Genomic DNA, 24,068 nt, shown 5'->3' on the forward strand with positions numbered 1-24,068 from the left:
AGCAGACACGCACAGGCAGCCCCGGATCTGTCTGCTGTCAAAGCCCAGGTGATTCATCACCGCTCTATCTGGCACAGCAGAGCTTCTTTCTGGTTTGCAGGAGGTGGTCCCTGGTGTAACCACACAGCCAAAAGCAAAGGAAAGGGGCATCTTGATGAGACTGCAATCCATACCTAGGCAAATATAGAATTCCTGTCAAGCTCTTTGAAATATTGAAAATTGCTCACAGACCTCCCTTTCAACTCCCATGCCATTAACACCTTTAACTACTCCTGGAAGTCTGTGGGCTCAGAGAGAGGGAACCACTTGCTAAGTCCCAGTCCCTCGTGTAAGAGTTTTACAGCGAGGCGTGAGGTAGGTACATGTGCAAGGACCCAGAATACAGGGTTCCCAGCCTCCCTGCACCATTCGGGATCCCCAAGAAAACAGAAATAGTCTATGGACCGTGGCAAGACATTACTCCTTAGTTTTCTTCCTCTACAAAATTGCTTCCCCTGGGATTCTGCTCCTGCCCAAGAAGTATAGGCTTCAGCCTTTACTAGCAAATATCAGGGAATTTTTTAAAATAATTTCTTCAGTTGTATGATATGACTAGTTGTCACCGGGTGTCTCTAAGATTTCAGAGCTACCACATGCTGACTGCTTCTGGCCATTTTGAAACAATCTGGGGTCTAAACCTACAGGCCAACAAATACAAAGAGAGAGCTGGGCCATCAATCATTAGCAGACATCCTGAAGTGTGTTTTCTCACACTTCAGAAGTGGGGGTGGGGTGACAGCAGAAGAATGTGAACAGTTAAATAGATCTTACTGGGACTTAAAGAATGAATTAGTATGAAAAGATCTTTGACACAAGCTGAGTCGATGTTGAAAATACTATTTGAAGAGCACCGGGAACCCAGCTTCTCTTTCAGGTGAACGGGCCCGGGAGCTCCAATTTCTGTTGACTGTGAGTCTGGGGGCAGCCCGAGCCTATTTATCTCTGCATCCCTGCAGTGCCTAACATACAACTTGGCACACTGAAGTATTAAGGAAATATTGACTTTATTATTAGAAAGAAAGCTCAGAAACTCCAGGGTTGGCACTGAGCAGAGACTGGCTAGGGGGCAAGGTGAGGAGCTTGAGAAAGGCAGCTTCAGAGACCCTCATTCCATATCTGGATCTGCCTTCTCCTTGGAACGATCTTGGGTCAACCACTCCCACCTCCACAGTGGTCTCAGGTGGTCTGAGGGAAGGGCTGTGCTTCCTCTAACAGGCTGGCCCCCACCGTCTTTCCAGGTGAGAGGCAATGGGAACACTGGGGAAAAAAAGACTCTATCAGTCAATAGGAAACCACAAGAGGGGGTACCAGAGATCCAGAAAGGCTTAAGACCTTGGCTTTGAGACACAGTTCTACTTGGCAGGCACTCACTGTGGGCCCTTTTCCCTGCCTCTGTGGGATAGAGAACATAATTCCCCTCTCCACCCAGCAGGGCTGCCTTAGTCCCACCCGATTCTCCATGTCCGTTGCCCAAAGATGTTCCACTCAACTGACTCAAAAATTCGACAAACATTACAGTTAAATCTCTATTTTCATAATATAGTTAGAAATACTTTTTAAAAAAACAAAACCAAGAAATAATATGCACGTTCCATGAAATTATACTACATTAACACATCAGACACCACTAATGCAATCTCTAATTCATTTTAGAGCTGACCTCAGAGTAGAAAGTGCACTCTCCCTGTGTACTGAGTGTCCAGCAGTGCCGCCCTCAGAAAAGAAGGGTCTTATCTGTAACCTTTAAACTGTTAACCTAAAATAAAAAGTCAGAATGAGAGGCAACTAGTGTTTATTTGAGATCAAAGAATTGCAATTCAGGGAGAACAGACTGAGGCAGAAACACATATAGTGCCCCTCCCCACCTTAGCACAGGAAAGGGACTCAGGGTTCTTATGGGAAAAAGGGAAGAAGATGAGGTAAGTTGCATTAATAAAGAGTTCATGGTGCTAGGTAATGTAGGGTTAGATTTTCATACTTCATGGATTGGCCCATATTTGGTCATCAGGCGAAAGGGCTGGATTTCTACTTCATTGACTGGTTAGCAACTCAGTCATTAGTAAAGTCCAATTTCATCCATTCTTACAAATGGAATATTCTTGTCCTTACTGGCTTCTTGGAATATTGGTGGTTTGGCCCAGTTCAGAAAATAAAGAAAAATAAGACATGCGAGGCAGTTACCCTCAAATCGCTACTCTGGCTCTCCTGCAAAGTAGCTCCATTCACATCATCTTTCACAAAAATAATACAACAAAACAAATTAAAGAAGTTTGTTGCACGCAGAGGCTGATAAGACAGCAACTGTCACCGATGTTCTCCAATTGCAAACTGTTGTGCTAGTCAAAACAAACAAGCTCTCATTGGGTTTGTAATAAATGTCACAAATTTGAGCATACAAAATAAATGTATGCCAGCTAAACACCACTTTTATTTGTTTTATATATTAGGTTCCACATTAGATTTTTATTTGATGTATTTATTTTTAGAGAGAGGGGAAGGGAGGGACAGAAACATCAATACCTGAGAGAAACATTGATCGACTGCATCTCGCACGCTCCTAACTGGGGACCTCTCCCACAACCCAGGCATCTGCCGTGACCAGAAATCGAACCAGCAGCATTTCAGTTTGCCTTTTCACCTGTTTCCAGACCCACATTTGCATTTTCTGCCCCTCAGGACCCTGAGACCTGCCTACCTACAGACCTGTCCTTGTTCAGGAAGGACCCCAATGAAAACTAGGTCTGGAGTCAATCTCACCAGGAGGCACTGGTGCTCACGCTACTGCGGGGAGGGGGAGGGGGCCCGGGGAGGTGCTCGTAATTAAAGCCTTTTGCCGACTCCCCACTTTTCTCCATTACTGTAGCTTCCTCGGGTCTGAGGAACCACTTTCCCCTTCTGAAGCTCCAGGATGTCAAGGGCTGGTCCACTGCACCCCAGCATAAACTGAGGGAGGAGCCGTCATCAAAAATGCTTCGAGGGGTAATTTTCTTATACACAACAGCACAGCAACAACTGAAATAATTATGCAATATCTTTGCACATCAGCTTCAAAAGGCCCCTTGGAGTGACCTAGACCAACCCCACATTTCCATACGAGGAAACTGAGGCCCTGAGAGGGAAGTGAACTACCCAAGGTCACACAGTGCATCCTTCCTTGACTCTGCATTCTCCCCCCTTTCCACCCTGCCCCACCCCCTCGTTTGCCATAATGATCAGCTCTCAGGTGAGAGGGTTAACCTTCATACTGAAAGATGGTAGTAGTGATTTATATTTTTTAATGTGGCTAATGGTAGAAATAAAATGAAAATGAAAATGCAATACATGCTTTCAAAGTGACTGTTCACCAGAGCAAACATTAAGCCTGATTTGATCACACCCATTAGAGATTTCAGCTGAACATTACAGAGCTGTTTCTTGGGAATTTGTCTGATAAATGTGGCAGGGTCAGGTGCCAGAGATAAAATACTATCACTGAAATGTCCAACTGGACAAAAATTTATCAGTTACAGGCATGAGAGATTTCAAAATGCTACACCTAAATCAAATTATTTCAAATTAAAGCAGCTATTTTAAAAAATTCTTTTTTGACAGTATAAGCATTTTTACCTTTATTGGCCTATTTCATCAGTAGAAAAGGTATTTTGGGAAGGTGGATTTTATTTATTAATTGTTTCATATGTTGAGTTTTATAAAGTGAGAGATGCCTATATGAAGAGCTTTAAGTCTGGAAGATACCTTAGATACTATCTGGTCTAACCCTTCATTTTCCAAATGAGGCAGCTGTGGTCCAGAGAGGGGAAGTGACTGTCCCAAGGTCACACAGCAACCAGCATCAGAGCCAGGACTATGAAAAAGCCAGACCCAGGTGAAAGAGTTATTTGATAAACAGGCAGTAGAGACCCCTGGGCTGTGAGTTGCAGGAACAAGATTACAGTACTGAAAATACAAAGGGACACAGTTTTCTTCCTTTATGAGTCATTTTTTTGCTTTTAGAAATACAATATTTTTACTTACTCAACTTCAAAAAAGTTTTTAAATGCTGTACAATAAAACAGTTGTAATGAAACCCAAAAGAGAGGAAGAAGAGAGAGGGAGGCAGAAATAAGAATGTGTGTATAACGCACACAGACATGTGTATATGTGTGTGTGGTCTGGGTGGGTGTGGAGCGGTGGTCAAATAATTTTTTTCTGGGGGAAGGTGAAATCAAAACTTCTAATAAGAATGGCCTTGCCGTGGCCAGTGTGCCACAGTCCTGCAAAACAAAAGGCTGCCGGTTCAACTTCCAGCCAAGGTACATGCTTGGGTTGTGGATTGGGTCCCAGTTGGGATACATACGAGAGGCAACCCATTGATGTTCCTCTCACAGATCAACGTTTTTTTCCCTTTTCTTCTCCCTCTCTTCCCCTCCCTTATTTAAAAAAAGTCACTGAAATTTATTAGATCTGAGTTTCTTGGTAATTAAGTTTCCATTTGCTTATTTATTTTTTGAAAAACCTTCCATAGGGGTGTAAGTAGAGCCTCTTCTTCTCTTTTCGTCATCCTGCCGCCTCCTACTACCCACCAGCCTGAGAGCCAGCGGCAGAACCGCAGCACTCTGTGGTTAAAAGGCTCCTCATGCACCACCCAGCCCACCCCTCCAGCTGACAGCGGGGTGAGGAGGAGGCTGTCGGCCACAGTCACGGCAGAGTCCAAGAAAGGGTAAGAGGCAGTGGTGGAGAGACACTGGAGACCTCATGTTTGAGTTTCAGGGATGTTAATCATTAAAAATAACTTTTAACTTGTGTTGACAAATATCCCCAGTTGCACAGCAACAGGCAGTGTCCTGGTTCCCCTTCAGCCACCTCCCTAAGAAGCTGGAGCCTGATGGTCACAGACCTTCTTGCTTCTCTGGTGTTTTATGAGGTACAATATCCTTCCATGCCTGGCATGGCCCATGGAACAGCTTATCCCTATGAGGTAAGAGGGCAGAAGAGGAAATTGCGCTTTGGAGGGTCGGGCTCAGCCAAGGTCGCCCAGCCTGGCAGAGCTGCTGGGAGAGCAGCCCCTGACTGGGAGTCGGGCTGCTGGAGGCAAGTCCACTCTTTCCTCTCCATGCTGTGGTCCGCCTGAAAGAATGACAGACAGTGACAGATGAGCCAATGCTTCCCATTGCCGTGGACAACACCCCTGCAAGGACACTGTGACAGCTGGTTGTGGTGCCAGCTCCGTGGTCAAAATGCTGTGGTGTTAAACATCTACCACAAGGAGATTTAAGTAAAATGCTTGTTTGAAAGGAATGTGTGTGTTTTCCAAGGTGAAAGATTCAAGGACTTCATGTTTGAAGCTCCACAGAAGTCTCATGGGTACCTGAACAGATGACCCACAAACCTCATGGTCACCCAGGCACTTCTGGGCATTAGGTCAACACTGTTCACGATTCAAGGAAATGATGAGAGACTTCAGAATGAGATTCACGGCGTCTGGACAAGGCAAGAACCGAGAGAGAAGCACAGGGAAGAGTAAAGCATTGTCAAGCATGGGGGGGAAAGATTACCTCTGCAGTCAGGATCCCACCACTGGGCCTGAGACTTCAAGTTTAAATAATGATAATAATAATAAGCTGGTATCTTGATTCAATTTAAGTATGGAAAACCAGTGTCTACAGGCCACCACCGAGCTGGATGCTCAGCCTGCTTGGGCATTATGGGGCAATCATCAGAGGTGGGGTGGGAGGGGGGATAACTCAGAGCAGAGAGCCCAGCCGGGGTGTTCGCCCCTCCCCGCTGTGAATTTGCAATGCCAGCGGTTAGAAAAGTGTCTCCATCTAGTAAACACAGCAGATGTGATCTGGAAGTCATTGAGAACACATAAACACGGAGCCTCCTCCAGCCCTAGGGAAAGCTGAGCCCGTTGTGGGAGGGTTGGTTTTGTTCAAAGGCGCTTTTCTTTTTTAAAATGAAAATTGCAAGAAGTACACATTACCGTGAAGACCCACATCCCGACAGAGAGACCACAAGAGCGTGGACAGGTGATGCCGAAGCAGGTAAGAGACAGAAAGTCGCACTCATTCGGGCCGTCATCTGCAATCGCAGAAACTGCTTTCCCCAAAAGTCATCATTTTGGAAGTGGAAATTAACAGTGCAGAAACAGCTTCTAAACTAGATCCTCAGTTAAGAATATGGTTTCATGATTATTTCATGTTTCCCAAATCCGTTCCAAATCTGCAGTAACATGGACCAGGAATTTAGCCCAGTTTCCTTCGTTTAACCAATGAATACGTGGAGATACAGATGGAGGAAGTGACTGACTTCAGATCACAAAGTTATTAGTGTCGGAGGCAAAAAGGGCAGTGATTTCCTGGTTTCTACGGGTTCTTTCAGGGCGTGTCTCTCCCAGGTGTTACGTTTTACCTAACGTTTTTGTCCAGGGGCATTTATTAGATATTGTATTTCACATGAAGCAGGTAATGGATTTTATTCCACCAATGCAAGCACAAAAGAAATGACACATGATTTTTTTTTTAAAAATGACTTAAATCTGATTAGGAGCATCCAGTTCCCTGGGTTGGTGGACAGATTCACTCACTCAGTCATCTGTGAATGAGCTCCTTCTGGAAGAAGCACCACCCACCTGGGGGCCAGGGAAGGGCCAAGGTGTGGAAGCAGAACACCTGTAAGGGCCTCTGGTTATTCACGTCCACCCAGCCCAAAGTCAGTAGAGGCTGGCATCTCTCCTGCTCGAGAGCCTCTGCGGAAGAAAGGGGATCCTGGCCCACGGAAGCTCTGATTCTACCCTAGGCCCTGAGAGGGAAGGGAGTAAGGGCCTGAAACCCAGACCACGTCTCCTGTCAGTCTGGTAGAACCTCACCAACACACCCACACCCTCCCTCTCACTTTCTGCTTCCAGCCTCCATGCCGCCTCCTTCCCCGTGAGCACATTAGCACGATCTCTACAGCAGGGCCAGAAAGGGCAGGAGAATAATGTTGAAGAACCACTGCTTTCAATTCTGTGGCCCAGAGAGTCCTTAAACAAGGAAACCCAAAGGTCTATACACCTAGAATAAGAGAGGGAAAAATACATCAAGAACAAATTCCAAATGGATACCTCGATCAGTTGTCCGGCCACTTGGTCCACGCCACCCTAACCATGCAGAATTCAGATCTTGCCAGAATGAAAACAAGCGTGCACCTGCACAATACCAGCCAGCTGCTGGGCACACTCACACTCACCAGCTGCTGCAACCTCTGACCCTGCAAGCTAGTTCTTTGTCACCCCATTTACAGAGAAGGAGGCCAAGGCTTAGTGACGGGATGAGATATTTGTAGTTCCTTTTTCCTTGTCCCGAGAAGAGGGTGGCAAGGCGTGCGTGTCAAATATCCTCTGACTTGGCCGAACTCTCAGTAAACCAACACCTGTCAATAGCACACCATGATATATTTCCTCCTTCGCCACCACAGAGCCCAATGAACTTAGGTGAAACAACCAAACACAGCTTTTAACAGCCTTCTGGGGTTAGCCCCATTGTTTCTGTTCACAAAGCTGCAAGGTGAAATAAAAAGACTGAAGATCATAAACAATCTCAGCATTTGAAGGTTTTGGAAAGAAATCCAATAAATGATGAAAAGAACTGTTTAAATTCCTGGGGGCTGTTTCACTGAGGTGTCCATGCCCTGGTGCCAAGGCTCCTGAGACTGTGTCCTTGGTCTCTGCTTGTCCCCTGATTCCCACCTCTGCAGGGCTGTGGCACTGACTGCTGTCAACTTCTTCCTGTCCCTGGAGAAACAGGCTACAAACCCACAAGAACTCCCTCATCACAGTTATGGTCCAAATGTTTATATGTCTCCCCCAAATTTGTATGTTAAAACCCAGTGCCAGAGCCTTGTTGGTCTGAGGAAGTAGGTGGGGCCTCCGGGAGGTGATTAGGTTGTGCGGGTGATGCCTTAGGAGGGGGATCAGTGACTTATAAAAGGGGCCTGGGAGAGCTTCTTTGCCCTGTCCACAGGTGAGGACGCAGTGAGAACACAGCCCTCTAAGAATGAGGAAGCAGGCCCTTCCCGGACGCCGAATCTACGTGCCTTGATCGGAATGTCCCGGCCTCTAGAGACCAGAGAAGTAAACCTCTGCTGTCTGTAAGCCACCCAGTCTACAGTATTCTGTTACTGCAGCCAAGCTGAACTGTCGCTCCACGCATCCCGTCACAAAACAAACATTTATTGAGCAACTAGGTGCCAGGCATTGTTCTGCGCACGTGGGAATATAGTCACTAACTAAGCAATGTGGCCGTTCTGAGGGATGGAGGACAGGACAGATGGTGAAGAGAAATCGATAAAGAATCTTCCAGGTAATGAAAGCAGCAAGGTAAGGGGGATCTTCTAAAGAATAATGCCGCCAGAAGAGCCTGGGGACACTTATTGACTCAGACACTTGCCGCCACTCTCTTGTCTCCCTTCCTGAGGTCCGCGAGCAGGCAGGGAACATGAAACAGTGCAAATGTGCCCAGAAAGCTGTCAAGGGCTGTGCCCATCACAAAACGCCAGCAAACAGGCTGCCTGGTGGGCACAAGGTACTGCGCTGGGTTGAAGGGCAGCAGCCCTGAGCCCTGGCGCCCCATGGGCCACCCACTGGCAGTGTGGCCTTTCTTACGTCCCTTCTCCTGTCCCATCCATTTGTAAATGGGACACAGCAGGCTGAGAGGTTTCTCTCCCCATCCACCACTTTTCCCCGGTATTGCATTCTCAGACTTTTATCCCTCATTGTCACTTTATTTTTGGCTCTAGCTAGTTAATTTCAAAAAACGACCCAAAGAATGGCCAATAGACCCGGTCACACAGGTGCCTCGGGAAGGGAAGGTACATTGTTTCACCAGAGGAAATCAGTCACCTAGAAATCAGAGCCTTTTACACAGACTTTATCTCAGAGTGATAATGTCAGAAAAATAGCCAAGAGAATTTTGAAAAAGAATAATGAAGAGGGGCTTATCTCAGCAAACATTGCAACTAACGGGAGAGCTGGGCCGTTTTGAACAAATCCCTGCGTCGCTGCAGGTACCAGCCAATAGGTCAGCGTAGCCAAGGACTTCTGGGTCAGCTGACTGACGCCCACTGACACAGACTCCCTCAGTGAGCCCTTCTGGCCCGGCCACCCTGGCCTCTCTCCCAGGACCCTCCCCCTCCCTGGGACTCTTCAGTACTGCAGGCTGCGGGGTAACACTAGCCGTTGGCACACCGGTATCGTTTACTGTGTTTCACAGCTCACCCCTGAGCACTCACACTGTGCTGGCGGTGCTTTGTCCCTTTGGGAGTATAATTCAGCAGTTTCTATCAAAATAAAATTGTGCATACCCTCAGCCCAGCGATTCAGCTTCTAGTTCTTTTTCCTGCAAATAGAGAGCAGGTGTATACCCATGAAGGTGCAAATATTACCTGGGAGTAAGCTGATTACTGGGGCAATAAGACGGTAGGTAGGGTAGGAGTAAAGGAAGAGTTGGAGCTTTCGCTTTTAACTCTAAATTACATTTTATTTAAACTTTTTTAAAATTAAAAATAATTTGTATATTGTATACATTTTTTTGAAAAATTAAACAATGAGCAGTGTTACCTGGGCTGGCCAGAGTGGTCTTTTGACTGAAGCCTGGACTCTCACGTGCCTGGGGGGGGCAGCCTCACCAACTCGCCTTCGCCTTGGTCTGTGGCTGGCTCAGCACGGCACTGCAGGTAGGAATAGCCCAGGTTACAAACTGTGGTGCTTAAAAAATTTAGCGGGAGAAGAAATTGGTTTGGGGTAGACATTGACATGTGTTATTTTATTTTTTATATTCATTCATTCATTCATTCATTCATTTTTGGTGGGTGTCATTTTAGCTGTGACAGGGATGTTCAGACCCCTCAAGCTACAGCTGAGGTCTGTCCAGTGTAGGAATAAAAAAAAAGAAATCTCTGAGGTTAAATGGTAGGAGAGGGAGAAGAGAATTTTGGCTCAGTGCTGAGACCATCAAATTCAATCTCTTTTCACAGTGAACTGTAACCTTTACTTAGCAGCCCCGCATCAAACGGAAGGTGGCAGGAGGGAGTTCCGGGAGAAAGCCCACTACTTCAGCAGTTCACCTGTGGACGGTACCAGCCCAGACCTCCATTCTGGCCCAACCCAGACCTGTGACAGTCAGCATTACACTCTTGTGTTCCTTCATTCCTCAGTTTCTTCTCCTCCTCCCTTCCTTCTCCCCTTTCTCCTCCTCTTCTGTGTGCTGACTCTGGGGTAGGAAATTATGATAATGATGCTGTTGAGGATGATGTTGATGGGAAGAAGGGGGAGGGAAAGGAAAACCAAAGTGGGGATGAAGGGAAGAAACAAAAAGTTCCCTTTATCCTTCCAATGAGGAAGAAAAGAGAGAAAAGAAAAATAAGGGAAAAGAAGAAATGGTGAGGAAGAGAACAAAAGGCACTGAGTGGGGTCATTGGTCTTCTGAGCTATGACAAGTATTTTACGTGAATGTTAGAGTTGAGAACTGCCACCCACCATGTGCCCCACAGGCTGCAATGACAAAGTAAGTGATGACAGGTTGATTACACCTTTTTTTTGGTAAGGTAAGAAGGCACAAATCCAGGGCATACATCTGCCGTCAGCTGACATTGCCAACAAGCGCCCTGACTAGAGGGCAGGGTGGACGGAGCTGACAGAGGTGGTTTCAGCCTCGAAACCTGGGGGCTTAGCTCTGTAGATGCTCATGAAGTTCCAGTGAATAAAAATATGCCAAGGATTAGCGGCTAAAGAAAATAACTGCTTTTTCTTCTTTAAAGGAAAAGAGAGAGAGAGATGCCCCAGCTGGTGTGGCTCAGGTGGTTGGAAATCAGAAGGTCACAGGTTCAGTTCCCATCCACAGCACATGCCTGGGTGGCAGGTTCGGTTTCCAGTCGGGGTAAAACTGATTGATGTTTCTCTCTCACTTCGATGTTTCTCTTCCTCTCTCTCTCCCTCCCTTCCCCATTTCTAAAATCATGTCATCCAGGGAAGACTAAAAAAAAAACACACACACACACAAAGAGAGAGAGGAGGAAGGAAGGAAGAAAGGGAGAAAGAAAGAAAGAGAGAGAAGGGGAAGGAGGGAGGGAGGGAGGAAGGAAGGAAGGAAAGAGTCCACCAGTAAAAATATGGTTGTTACTGTGAGTCACACACTCAGTTACAACAATGAATTTTGGACAAACACACCAAACAGGAGAAATGACCCAGGTGACGCTGAGCCAGATGGAATGAGTTGGACAAGGAACTGAGTTTCTTCCAAGTGAGGTTTTGGTGATGTGAATGTGGTCACCAGAAGAGTCAACTTCCCTGTGCATTCAAAGCACACTGGCACACCCCATCACTACAGCCCGTGCCTGAGCCCTAGAGTCAGAATTCATTTGTACACAACTGTTGGGAAGTGTCCCAGGCCTTGGCAGGCCACCGGGGAGAACTTTTCAGGGAATTGACAAGCCATGAAAGTCGTCTTGGACTTAGCTGGGAGACCCCTGCCATGAATTTATCAGATGACCTGGAACAGATCATGACCTTGAATAGGTCATGACCTCTTTCTAGAACTCGGTTTTCACATCTGTAAACTGGGGGTGCTAGGGTGGGGAGTAGGTTTTAGACCTCCTGTGGTTCCCAGGTGAACATCCTCCAATAAACCGCATCAGATTCACCAAATGCAGGATGAGGGGCAGGAGCATTGAGACACACTGTCGGAGCCGAACCCCAGATCCTGCTGCCATCGGACCAGGAAAGTCCAAGCTGGTGCTGATATCTGGCCTGTCACCATGTAACATGACTGTTAGGTCGCTGCTGGACTTAAATGACCTCTGAAGTCCTTTCCAGCTCAGAGACAACTACTAAAAAATGTTACTATAAATTACATCAAAGTCTTTTAGAGATGAAACTGTGTTTTAAGTAACATGGGAAAGGAAGACAGGACAGCTCATGGACTTAAGAAGATTCTAAAAAATAATGCCCGTGATTGGAAATACAACCCACACAACTAAACAGAATGGAAAAGGCAATTAAACAAAATAATCCCCTCAACTTCAACTCCTTAAATATAATCTACGGGCAGGCAGTCCAGAGGTGGTGGGGAGTGAGGGAAGTCTCTGTCTCCCAGAGATTCACTGAAGTGATTTGTTGTGGGGGTCACAATGGCTCTCGTCCGGGCCTGTTACAGTTCACTAAGCTCCACTAAGCTCAGGTGTTAGGGGTCCTTCACTGGGACATTCCTGTTGAAGGAGGAGGAGGAAGGGAGGAAGCTTTATTTTTTTAAGCTCTGGAGCTGCCTGAGGCCTTGTGGAAATCTTGGGACACAGCTCTGTTTGTCTTCCTTTTCTGTTCACGTTGCTGGTTCCAGGCCTTCTCTGCCCCATTGCTCAGTGTTTGTTTACGGCAGCGAAGTAGAAAATTGTAATGTCTGTAATTGTTATTGGTTTGCTGATTGTGTGACCACCTGGTTTGCTGAATCCAGGACAAAGGCAGTAAGTCCCCCTTTAAAGCTAAAGCTCTCCATTTTAAAAGGAGGAAGAGGAGAAGGGGATGTTTGCACCAGGGTGCTGTTTTGTAAAGAACCATTCAGAGTTGAAATCATTTTAATTAAAACAACAAAACCCCCTTGGTACACTTTCCATGTCACAAGGTTGTACTAAAAAGCTTCCATTTTTGCAATGAAATGCCCTGAAATGGAGGAATTCCTCAATAAACAACTTTATACTTGATTTGCTGAGTTGGAGTTGGATGTGCTGTTTCCAGATGTTTTCCCAAAAGGCCCTGTGCCCTGAGGTACACTGACGCTTTGAGACATCCCTCTGGTCTTCAGGGACCCCACAGCTGCTTTAGCAGAAAATTGTTTTCTTTTAATTTCATAAAATGCCACATTCACCATGCACCTTTCATCCAGACAGGCCGCTAAGACGTTCAAAGGATTCAGAATTACCGACCCGCCCCCTACCCTCTGGAGTCACACACAGAAAATATTTAACATGTGTACTGCTGTACCACCCAAAAGTTTTAAATTGAAGGAAGATGTGTTTCTCTCACCAAATTACCAAAGGAATGTTCAGAGGAGAGCTCACTTACCTAGCCTGGCCAGGCCTTCCCTGCAGGAGGACCCTTCCATTATTTCTATTATTTCAAGCTCAAGGATCCCCGAATGGTCAGCCAGCCAGCAGTTGCTTGTGCGCCTTGTCCAGAGGTGGCACCACAGGGACTCCCTGTTTGCCAGGACTCCACACACTCTGCTGTGGTGATAACGGCAGGGACTGGCTTCACGGGGTGCTCGCTAGACACCAGGCCTTGAGTCACTGCTTCATTTTCATGACTTCATTTAATCCTCATGGCACCATTGTTACAATAGGTGGGTATAGTTATCATCATTATTTTATAGAAGAAAAAAACTGCGATGTTCCAAGAGTTTGTCTAGTCAAAGATCACAAAGCTGGTAAATTAACACTTGAATCCAGGTTTGTCTGGCTTGGTGCCCACAGTCTCAACCACCAAGCCACTTGTCCTGACACAGTATGGCACTGATGCATATGGACAAGGGCCAGCTGCCTTGTAACCCAGATACAGCGCACCTTACCAATAACCCATTACCTGCAGAGCTGTGGGTTAGGGTCAGACACAAGGACAAGAGGTGAATAACCAAGGCCCACCCCTGCTGAACCAGCTAACAGAGTGACCAACAACCTGGCATGTCCACGACTGTCCCAGCATTTGGCACCAAGAGTTGTTCATCCCAGATGGTGTGGGCAGAATTGTTAGATGACTCCCCAAACTCCTGGTCCCTGCTGTACGCACAGCTTCACCCAGTTGTTCAATCAAACGTTAGATTTAGGTGTTGCTGTGAAGGGATTTCGAAGGTGTAAACCCATTGGCTTTAAGATCAATTAGCTGCATGAGCCTGAGCAGAGCCTAACCTAGGTCTGGAGGTCAGAGACAGAGAAGCCAGGGAGATCTGCAGCACCCGGGGATTCGAGGAGGCTGTGGAGATGGAGGGGGTGATACTGAAAAGATTATGGATGGCCTCTAGGAGCCGAGCGGCTTCCAGATGAGGAGTGCTGAGTGTTGCTGGGGATCTGGACAGCTTTCATGGAAGAAGTGGCCTGCCCCTTCAGCAGGATTTAGACAAGGGGGAAGGGGCTGAAAGGTACTTTATAGGGAGGCCATAGCACCAGCAAAAACAGAGAGGCAGGAATAGCCATCGATGTCAACCAGATGCGCCAGGACACTGACTCAATCCCTGAGAGAGTTAAGTGTTTGGGGCAGAGACTTGGACACTTCAGCATGTGAAGCATCTATTGAAGGTCATGAGAATGACAATGACATGAGCAGCCTGTGGCTGCATGACTTTGTTTCTTTCGTCCTGGCCCTGATGCAGTGCAACCTCCTCCAAGAAACTCAGAACTTTTGGAAGGCAGGGGGACGGCACATGCTGCTGCTGCCCTACACCTGGTGCAGGGTCCAGTGCCCATTGCATATTCAGGAAAATGCTAAATACAGAAATAGATGAGTGGTCTCATGTGGGCAAAACAATACCATTTTAGGCCAAACATGTAGCCAACCACACTGTCCCTGGATACACTAAGAGGCTGGTGAGGCTAAGCTATCACATCTGCCCCTGACTCTTGCAGGACCTGACCCTTCTGCTATCCACAAGGGAACTCCCATGTGCTCCTCCTCAAGACTTGGAGGACTCCTCGAGTCTCAGTGCTGCTCCATACCAGCTCTTTGACTTTGGGCAAGAAACTTAACTTTTCCATGCCTCAGTTTTCCCATGTGTAGAAGGGCGCAATAGGACCCAGTTCACCAGGTGATTGTAAGGATTAAAGTTGTTGATACAACACACAAAGCCCTTACCACAGAGCCCAGCAAAAAATACATTTCAATAATAATTTCAGTTGTTATCATGATTAACTTTTTTCTTTTTCTTTTTAAATGTTATGTTGAATAGCTGACCAAATTCAGGTGGAGACTCATTCTGCCCCAACCCAAAGGCATTTTTATTTTACTAAGATATTCTTGAAAAAAAAAATTTTTGAGTCCCAGTGGAGAGCACTGCCCAGTGGAGGCAGGTCAGACCAGCTCACTCCCAGGGCTAGTGAGCCAGGCCCTCAGAAGGCTACTGCTCAGGGTGGGGGGGGCGGGGTGAGCTGCACCTGGGAGGCTCCGCCCTCCTCCAGATGGCCTGAGTCAGAATCCGCACTTTCAGAAGCTCCCCTCAGGGACCGGTCCTGGTCTAGATGAACTCCTGTCAGCCCTGCATCTGGACAGCACAACGTCTCTCTGACCTCTTCTTACGATTTGCTTTAAAAGTTAAGTGTTCAGGCACATAGGCGAGCCAGACCACAAAACTCCCAGCTGGCAAGAGAGAACCTCATTTCTAGGGACAGCTGGCGCTCTACATGTTTCAACAAACTGGCATTATCCAAGAGCTCTAATGGTCTGAAGTCAGGCTTAAAACTCAGCAAAAATAAACCTTCCAGGAAATTTCTGGCACACCCACTTTTCAAACCCATCATCTCAGGAATGTTATCCAAGCAGTGGCCTCTTTCCCCACATTTAACTCCATTTCCCAGTTTGGGAGAGTTCTGTTTCTGGCCTTGAACTGACAACATACACACACATACATACACACACACACACACATACACACAAATGAGAGAAAACAGGAGCCACCTTTAGTGCGGGGCTTTAGATAAGTCTTTGGGAAAGTCCATACTCTCTTTTGGGCGTAATTAGTGTTCTACTTCTTCATGCAAATATTATTTTAAAAGAGTATCTTAAATCTGAAAAAAATCTATCCCTGGTCTTGGAAACTGGGGGGGTCTGTGGGCACGACTCTGGCCACCACTGCCCACCAGTGCCCACCAGAGCAGAGCCTGCTTGACCCCTGGTGCCTGATTCCTCTTCTGTCCCTGCAGTGGTCCCCCAGGCCTGGCTGTCCCATCCTGAACCCCATTAACCTATCTCCTTCACCATGTCCCACGACTCCCATTTTACCTAGTCTGGAGAATCTTCATCTAACCTGAGAATGAGAACACCTGGTATTAAATGTATTCCTCAAAATCTATTATTTATTATATCAAATGCAAACTCAAAAGTCTAGGTTCTTATAACTCCACATACTCAACTTTCAAAAGTCAAAAGCCAAGATTTGACCTAATTGTTCTCTGCATCCTGCCCTTCCTTGAGGCATAGAGCCTGGGAGTTTGGAGAGCTGGGGAGGGCCACAAGGTATGTGGTGGTGACAGGTAGAGGGGCATCACAGAGCAAGAGTATTATCAAGATTCAAACTCAGAGGTATAAGAATCCAAAAGACCACTTATGCAGGTGACCAGGAAAGATTTCCTTCGATTCTTTGAAAAATCAATAAGATTTCAATAGGAAGGGGCAGAAGACAACGAGCGTGAGAATTAAACCTCATTCAAGAAAAGACAGTTTCATTTATAAGGCGTGTAGGGTATTTACATGTAGAGGGAGTGATTGTCAAAGAGCAGAGCGAGATCAGGTCATGAAGGACCTTGACAGAAATCTTTCATTTTTCATGTAAATAGCCACTGGAGGCTGTGCACATTAGTAGCCTCATCGAGTCTGAACTATGCTTGAGAAAGATCACCATGAAGACACTATGGTTAGGGTGCTGGACATTCATTTAGGCATAAACCCATCTGAGCCTCGTGGCCGTGGCTTTGATCACCATCTGGCTTGCAAGTCTGCGTGTTCAGCTGCATTCTCTCTATGACTCCAGACCTGCGTTTCCAGCTCCCTTTATGGCACGTCCACCTGCATGGCCCACAATCTCCTTAGCTCAATGTACTCAGAGCTGAACTCTTCGTGCCCTCTGCCCCACTGCCCCACATGCCGCCACACTGCTCTGCTCCCCACACATCCCTCGGTACATCTGCCGCGGCTCTCCGGCCACAATTCATATTTTCTTCTACCTCCCCCATCCCACTTCGTTCCCCCAACCTCATGGCTCCCTCTAATCACCACGTGTCATAGCCAGACCTTCCCAAGCCTGCCTTCTATTGTCCTTCCCCTTTTAAATCCATCTCCTGTTCACCCTTATTAGAACTGCCCACGGTCAAGGTCTGAACACTCTCCCTTCTAACAATCCCAAAGCCTGGTGATTGGTCTCCCTACTCTCTGCTGCCCCTATCCTCCATGGTCCAGTCTTTTCTAAACTGACTCTAAATCTGATCATGGTATTTCCCTTTTAAAGACTTCCTCTGGCCATCCTACAGCCTATACGATTGAGAAGAAACTCTTTCATTTAGCATTTAAAGCCCTGATACACTGACCCTGGTTACTCTTCCAGCTTTGTCTCCCGATACTCCTTGGTGTCTAGGAGAAAAGCACATTTTGCCTTCCTGCATTGGCTGTGACACTCTTCCTGGAAGCAGGAAGTGACAGGATTAGGCCCCAGCTGTTTGTGCTGGAGAGGAAGGGCCCCGGGGCTGAAGGAAATCCAGGATGTGTGTGTCTGCTGGGGTGGCAGGGGGTGGGAATATGGCAGCTGATTCCTCAAAATGTTTGAATTGTCCTACGTTTAAAAACTGAAAAAATCGCTTCAAAAGAAACAAGACATTGGGTACAATCTTACTCTCTGAGAGGTTGCTCTGGTGAGCCCTGAGGTGGGTGATCTCACAGGGGTTTCTCCTGAGACACGTAGATTACAGTTGCCTCCTCCAGCAAGACTCAGAGAAAGAAAAGGGAGGCGGAACTGAGGGCCAACTGGTGAATCATACCTACTACCTAAATCGCCTTTTCTTCTCTGACTCTCTGGCTCCAAATAAACAAAGATGATCTTGGTAAAATAAGTTTCAGCAGACTCTGTGATGTCCTGTTAGCAGCACTGGAGCCAGGAGGTCTGGGTTCCAGTTCTGGGTGTGTCTCCAACTGAGCTGTGCGGTCTTGCATGGCCCTTGCCCTTCTCTGAGCCTGCCGTCCCTATTTACATTCCCAGAGGACTGAACTCACTTGCACAAGGCCCTATGCATCCATTTCTGCAATGCTTCAATTGTAGACGAGTAAAATATTTCCCCTCTTTCTATTTATCTATTCTTGAACTTGACATCAGTCTTCATCTTCTCTGTTTATTTTTTCTTCTCATTCTATCTGCTCAGCCAAGCGAGGCACAGCACTTGTCCGGCCGTTTTCCAGACTCTTGACTTGGGTTTACAGAATACGTTCTGCCTACTGAATTTGCTCAGGAATTGAACCTCTTTGGCTAGGACAACAGCAGCCAATAGACCTTGAACCTGTGCCATCTAGCCCCCTCTCCAGGCCTGAAGGAGATGGAAGCTAAGGATTCTGAGATACAAATACGAAGCATCATGCTGTTACCAAAACTGCAGCACCCTCCAACAACGTTTCCCATTTGAATGGTCCTATTTATGCCACTAATTTTCCACAAGGGAAAGTAAATTCAACAGTAATGTCCGCTGCCCTAAAAACAGCAGTGATGAAACTAAGACCATGATGGCCATTCTGACGGGAAGGAAATCAGTCAGTCCCCCAGCTCGGCAGTGGTCTTGGCATGATCTCAACATTTTGGATCTACTTTCAGGATATTCTCTGAACGTTGGCGTGTGGATATATGTGTGACCTAAGTTTGGGTATTTAATCCTTGAAGACAAAACATTATCCCAATAAAACAGTTGGATGAATGACTGAGTTTTCCACATAAGAAATAATGGGGTAACATCACCTTAGCTCAGGTGGAGTGATAAAGCACACCCCATTATTTCTAGGTGCACATGGCAAGCTCTTCTCCATCAGCCTCTGAAGCTGCTTATGATGTTATGAAGCTGTTCTGATGTGTCAGACAGACACTAGCAAAATCTGAAAGAACTCAGAAAACTAGTATGAACCGAAAATGCCATGTTCAACGGCAACGTTAACCTTTTCACAAACCCTGGATGATGTGGGAAGAGATACCTGAAGAACGTTGTTAGACCAGTTATTTATAATATTTTTCTTCCAGGAAAATTATTTACTGAGTGTTCATTTTACTCATGACCCCAGTCACCTGTCTTCAGCATCCCTGACATCCACATTTCACAGTGTTTACTGAACATCTGCTATGTGCCAGGCACTGTGTGGGGATGGCACAAAGCGGAGGAGGGCATATGATCTAGTGGAGAAAACTACACTTACATAGAGGATGGCAAATAACAGGTGCCAAGAGCAGACCCATGGAAAAGGGACCGAGTTCTGCAAGAAATCAAAGAGGATGACTTGGTTTCCTCAATAAGCCATAAACTATCAGTGCCAGGAGCAACTTGACATATGATCTGTTCCAATCTCCTCATTTTACAAATAGACAAGAGAGCAGAAATGGTCACACAGTTTAAACTCGGGACCAACATGCAAATTCTTTCTCTATGCCTGGCTCATGGTTTATGGTATGTTTCTCAAATAGTTTTTGAAAGTTGCTGAAATGAAATCATAAATATACTTACTAAAAAAATACATTTTGTTTTTCAACTAAAAATATATGAGGTATGTCTCATCAATATTTGTTATGAAAGAAGGTGATTATTCTCCCAAAACTATGATGCTCAAGTCACTGTCATTTGCCTTGACTATGTATGTTAAAGTCATTGCTTATCCCACCATCATATTACTACTCTCAACCATTCTGGCTCATCATAGAAAACTCATCATTATACCTGTCCTATTCCCTGCATTTGTACGGTACTTTGGAGTTCAAGAACTATTTTAAAGCCCATTGTGTCCACTTTGAAAGTCAAGTTATAGGCTTGATAGCTTTATATGGACATGGAAAGAAGGAAGAGGTTCAGAATAGAGCTAAGTGCATGTTTACAGTGTCAGGAACAAGACGTACAAAAGAGCCAGGTGAAGGAGCCAGGATTCCTGGGCCTGCTCCTGCGGGCCAGACGAGCAGAGGAGCGCCGGGGAGAGGGTTTCAAATCCATGAAGTGCACTGAACCAGAAAGCAAGTCAATAAACCCTGAATAATTCCTGTGTGCAGGGCACCATGCTTAAGTGGATCCAAAGATGAATAAGCAAGGCACCCCCTTCAGAGAATGTTTTAGGTGACTGTTCAATCTCCTTAAGCCACAGTGAGTGGAAGGCATGAGTGAGCAGACACCACAGGGCCAAGGGGAGAAGCGGGTGAACCAAATTCCTGAGGTGTGGCCTTAGCTTCTCCGTTGGACTTGGATTGACCCCAGCTAATGGCACAGGGAAGGAAGGAAGGAAGGTGCCACACTCCTTGCTGGACAGTGAACATGACCACTGGACATGTTCAGGCAGAGGTGAAGAATAACCTGTCTCAGGAATGGTAGACTCAAGTCCCTTCTTGTAGGTTGAACACCTACACCTTATAGGTTGAACTCTTGGATGGTGCTTCATTTCAAAGCCATTAAGGAGATTCTCATGAGTAGGTTTCTATTCATTTTATAGACAATCAGATTGTAATAATGTTTACTTGGGCTGAGAGAGGCCCAAAGGAGTATGTGTGTGATAGTTAAAACTTGGGGATCCATGACTGAGTGCTACCGGGGTACAGAGGGACAGCTGGGGCAAGCTGAGAGGATGATTGCAGAATGGAGGCCGGGAGGTTCTCAGCAGGGGCAACCAAAAGGGGCGACCCCTCAAATATATGAAGGGTGATAAGAAGTTCCCAAGAACTCTCAACCCAAAACCAGAAGGTTAGGGAATGTGGGTGCTGCAGTGGAGAATTGTTAGAAGCAAAGGCAGAAGTTTAGAAAGAAGGGACAAGCGTAGAACTCATTTACCACAGACACCAAACTAGCAGTTTAAACTAGAGCTTCAGACCCACAAGGCTGTGCTTTGCCCATCTGGACTGCAGGTTCTCTTCGCTCATTTAAAATAGCCCAGGCTCTGTTTGCCAGATTGGCTGCATCCTCCTGGCAGACAGCCCAGGGTTGCGGGGGGTGGGGAAGGGGGAAGGAAGGTATCCATGTGCTGGCCCTGCCTCGCCTCCCAGTCTCTTTTCCCACAGCTCCTACCTGGCCCTGCTGGTTCTCTCTTCACAGATTCTATCTGGATCCTTTTCCACAGATCTGCCGATATCCTGCCAGTCTTTCAAGACTCACCTCATATGCCACCTCCTACAAGAAGCACATCCTGATCCATCCCCTAGATGGAGCATGCTTTCTCCCCCAGCAGGGTGCCTCTTTATGACCCTTTCATTTCACCCTGCATTATCACAACTTGCCTGCTTGCCTGAGTTCCACCTCCACCCCTCTTTAGAGAAAGCCAAGGGCAGTGACCTAATCTCTTTCATCAATGTATTCAAAGCACCAGGAGCCAGACTGGTGCACCATAGCTGTTCAATTACATCCAGTGCCTACCTGGGACGAAGCTCCTGTAATCCTTCAGAGGTCGTGTCGGACAGCTTAAGCTCGAACATTTACCTCTGTCACTAGCTAGGAGACCTAGAGCAGCTTACTTCATCTCTGGGCCTCAGTTTCTCATATGAAAAATGAACACAATAGGACCTTCCTCAAAGGGACTTCATGATGGTCTATGTAAAGCCCTTAGCATACTGTCTGGATACACTGGATGCTCAATGAGTTTGGGGAATTATTAGGAATATGGGATAGCAGGGGCATAGTATCCTTTCAATTTCCAAGAGCGCTCTGACTCGTTCGTGCTGCCTTTGCCCCTGCAGTCTTTGTCTTCTCTGAAGCACACATTAGTACACGGCAGATCTCTGTCATTTCAGCGCTGTTAGATATCTGACTGCAGACACACGGCAATGCTAGTAGGCAATTCATTAACAAAGATTCAAAATAACCAAGTCAAAGAAATTTTTCTGAAAGCAATTTACCAATTCATCTAGCCATCAAACACCTGCCGCTGTGAGCTGTGCAAGGCCTACAAAACTGAAAATGAAGGTGAACAAAATGAAATCCCCACTGTCGCATTGTCACAGTCGCCCCAGGCAAACAGGCTGTGTCCAGAGAGGGCTCTCAAGGAGGGCTTAGTCCAGAGAGGAAAGCCACTGCGTCCACGCATAGTGAGAAGAGTATGGGGACTGAGATTGTGGCAGACTTCGCAGGGGAGGTGACGAATGAGCGGGACCCTACCGGGTGAGTAGGAAGAAGTATGTTGGAAAGAGGAGGTGGAAACTACTTCAGCTACAGCAAGCAGTGTGTGCAAAGGGACCTGATCCCAACAGTCCGTGTTCAGAAAGTGGTGAGATCAGTGAGTCGAAAGGGCTCTGAAAATTAATCCACGTTATTCTATTCCTCATGTGCACTGTACTTAAAACAGACACATCGCCGCTGAATTAGTTATGTATACCAGAAGAGATCATTTTACTGCTAAACTAAATGTTGCTTTCTTACTTCTTCCCAAATTATTTGATGGTTATTTTTCTGAAGTATAATCCTAATTTCTATTGGAAAAAATACTCTCATAAAGTCCATATGGGCCCAGGAAATAAGACTTAGGCAGTCCAGGATCAGAACTACTCAGTTAGCCTTTTCATATTCTCTGAGCACCCCCAACATAGGGAGTGATTTCAGCTCTTCACAGCCAGCAAAGAGAAAATTTAGAGCTTCCACACTCAAGGTGAATGGGCACAGAACTCATTACTCCCTGTTTCATTTCTTCTTGCAGTTGTTTCCGAGAATAATGGAAGCTGAATGCAGCCAGAGTCTTCTCTCATAATTGTATTAGTGGAGAGGAAATTCTGTTCCTAACTTTGTTTGGCCAAATGCAGTGACCAGAGATTCCAAAATACTACTTTCCACCCCAGTGCACAGAGGAGGGGAGACAGAGGGCTGGACCAGAGGAGAAAGAAACACACATACACACACAGGGTTCGTGTCAAATTAGACTAAACTGCCACCTCTTGAGGTGGGGCTGGAACCTCACTGAAGTTATGAAGGCAAAGCTAAGGTCCCATTACACTGTGCTGTATCCATCAACGATGTGTGGTTGCTTGGGAATTAACTACGTAAGCGGCTTTGCAATCCAGAATTTATGATATCAGCAGCTTTTTTCCTCAAGTGGCAACATGGCCTGTTGGGATGAAGACTGTTGTTTACACCTGATTGTTTTCCTTTTGGTCTCAAGGCCTGGGTGGAGCTGGGGACCCAGAGTTGCATGCTGACACAGACAGCCAGTCCTTCCTTCCTATGTTCAGTTACTCATGCCAGTGTGTTCTCTGTGATTGCTTTAAATGTGTTAAAAAGAAAGAGAACCAAGCCCTGGCTGGTGTAGCTCAGTGGGTTGAGCACGGGCCTGCGAACCACAAGAAAGAGAACCAGTCTGTGTCAGTGTGAGCTTCAATAAATCACTTTTCTTTCCTGTACCTCAGTTTTCTCTTCTGTTAAAAGAAGTTGGGGTGGGGTGGGGAAGGAAAACCCTGAGATTCTCGAATTGTTTTCATGTAATTGTTCTGGAAAGGGGACTCTTTCTACCATTTTGGTTTGGGGATATTTTGTAGAGGCCAGGGGAATTGTGGTTCCTTGAGGGACCATGGTGATCACAGGGTAGGGGGTAATCAGACAGCAATTGAGGACTGCTGAGTAGAGGCCATCCATGGGCTGCTTTCCAGAACCAGAGGCCTCACAAAGACTAAGCATGTATGTCAGAGGTATGCTACAGAGGAGAGAGCACAGACAGAATAGAAATCCCACCTTAGAATCTAGCTAACTCTCCAAGATTATGAGCAGGGCACACTCCTATTTTAGGGCCTCAGTTTACTTGTGGGTGAACTGAATGTGGCAGGCAGACTCTACGCAGACCGCCATGGCTTACACTTCCTGATGCCCACACTCTGTGTAATCCCTCCCCTGAAGCATGGACCAGACCTGTGACGTGTTTCTGACCAACAGAATACGGCAAAGGTGATGGGATGTCACACCTATGATTACATTACACAAGACAGAAACACTCGTCTTACTAGCAGACTCTCTACTGACTGTCTCCCTTGCTGACTTTGAGGTAGTAAGCTTGGAAAGGAACTGAGGATGACATCTGGCTGGTAGCTCACTAGGAGCCGGGGCCCTCAATCCAACAGTCCTCAAGG

The 24,068-nt window shown here is 46.5% G+C and overlaps 1 long non-coding RNA gene across 2 annotated transcripts; it reads left to right on the top strand.

Annotated features, from left to right (window-relative positions):
* The first annotated feature begins 5,905 nt into the window (after window positions 1-5,905).
* LOC118983335 (uncharacterized) lies at window positions 5,906-9,365 on the top strand. Of its 2 annotated transcripts, none has more exons than XR_005065704.1 (2): window positions 5,906-6,062; window positions 9,064-9,365. It is a non-coding gene; the product is annotated as an uncharacterized LOC118983335 (long non-coding RNA). The 2 variants fall into 2 exon arrangements; XR_005065705.1 differs by lacking the exon at window positions 5,906-6,062 and adding an exon at window positions 7,751-7,914.
* The last annotated feature ends 14,703 nt before the right edge of the window (window positions 9,366-24,068 follow it).

This window comes from Sturnira hondurensis, unplaced genomic scaffold (genome assembly GCF_014824575.4).
Source record: "Sturnira hondurensis isolate 20B ecotype Veracruz unplaced genomic scaffold, ASM1482457v3 Scaffold0000396, whole genome shotgun sequence".
NCBI classification, from domain to species: domain Eukaryota; kingdom Metazoa; phylum Chordata; class Mammalia; order Chiroptera; family Phyllostomidae; genus Sturnira; species Sturnira hondurensis.